Genomic DNA, 1,583 nt, shown 5'->3' with positions numbered 1-1,583 from the left:
GGAGGAGGATGTGCTACAGCTAAAAACTGGTGTTCCTTTTCTTCCACAATCTTTGTCAAACGTGCAGTTCTCCTCACAGTGCTGATGTTCTGCTGACTCTTGTCCCAGCCCTTCATAGTTTCTACAAATTATTATTTTTGGAGGTGACCAAACCTATTTTTAATTTATTATTTTTTCTCCTTGTTTTATAACTGGAGAATTGGCTTAGGAGGAAAAACAAATTAAAACCATTCCAAGCATGGAAAATCATAGAATGGTTTGGGTTGGAAAGGACATTAAGATTATCCAGCTCCAACCCCTGCCCTGGGCAGGGACACCTTCCACTAGAGCAGGTTGCTCCAAGCCCCTGTGTCCAACCTGGCCTTGAACACTGCCAGGGATGGGGCAGCCACAGCTTCTCTGGGCACCCTGTGCCAGCGCCTCAGCACCCTCACAGGGAAGAGCTTCTGCCTTATCTCCAACCTGAACTTCCCCTGGTTCAATTTGAACCCATCACCCCTTGTCCTATCACTCCAGTCCCTGATGAAGGTCCCTCTCCAGCATCCTTGTAGCCCCCTTCAGACACTGGAAGCTGCTCTGAGGTCTCCAGCAGCTTCTCTTCTCCAGCCCCAATGTTTTCAGCCTGTCTCCATCTGGGAGCTGCTCCAGCTCCTGCTCATCCTTGTGGCCTCCTCTGGACTTGCTCCAACAGCTCCATGTCCTTCTCATGTTGAGGACACCAGAAGTGCACAGAGTGCTCCATTTGAAGGTGGAACAGGACGTGGCAGGTTCTAAGGCACACTTGTAAGGATATATTTCAGTGACCTTTTATTTCCCCTGTTCTTGTGCTTGCTAAGCAAAGCAAGAGGCAAGTTTTTCCTTACTGCTAACTTTTGCAAAGGACAGTGCTGGATATTGCCTGTTTATTCCCACTACGATTTGTAACATCAATAAAGTACCAGTGATAGCATTTGATGGTCAATTGCCACATTGAGCTGGGGGTATTCTGGAGTTTAACATCTCCTTTTAACTGCATTTAACTGCCTCACAAAGGATCTGTAGAAAGCTCTGACATACCAGACTGAGAGTCTTTTCCAAATAACAGAACAATCTTTCACATCTCCAACCTTTGGGCCATTTGAAAAGCATAACTGGCATGCAGCAATTCTATTAGCATGCTGTCATAACTTTTATTACCACCTGCCTAGCCAAGCCATCTGGGAGGAAAGGATATGAGAGATAGAAGTGACAGATACTCAGAGGACATTATATAGTCCTGGGTATCTGAAGCTCATACAGCTGTCTTGCCTTTTACACCACAGAAGCTTTCTAGAGCTTCTTTGCATCCTTAAGATGGTAGAGCTTAAAATCCTGTTGAAATGCAGAAAGTAGCTGTTAAAGTTTCAATTTGGCCATCACATGATTATCTGTTTCCTTCCCCGGCTCCTGATGGCTGCAGCCTTCTGGAGAGCAGCTCCTTGGGAGACTGGTGAAACACAGGAATCTGGGATTAACTTCTGCTCTCCACCCAGGAAACCCTTCAGTTTCTCAGGCTGTTCCAGCAAGCTTGATGAATGTGCCATTGTAACATACAAAGTTGTTGT

The sequence above is a fragment of the Nestor notabilis genome, unplaced genomic scaffold, assembly GCF_000696875.1.
Source record: "Nestor notabilis isolate BGI_N333 unplaced genomic scaffold, ASM69687v1 scaffold22779, whole genome shotgun sequence".
Classification (NCBI taxonomy): domain Eukaryota; kingdom Metazoa; phylum Chordata; class Aves; order Psittaciformes; family Psittacidae; genus Nestor; species Nestor notabilis.
This window is presented reverse-complemented; position numbering follows the sequence as displayed.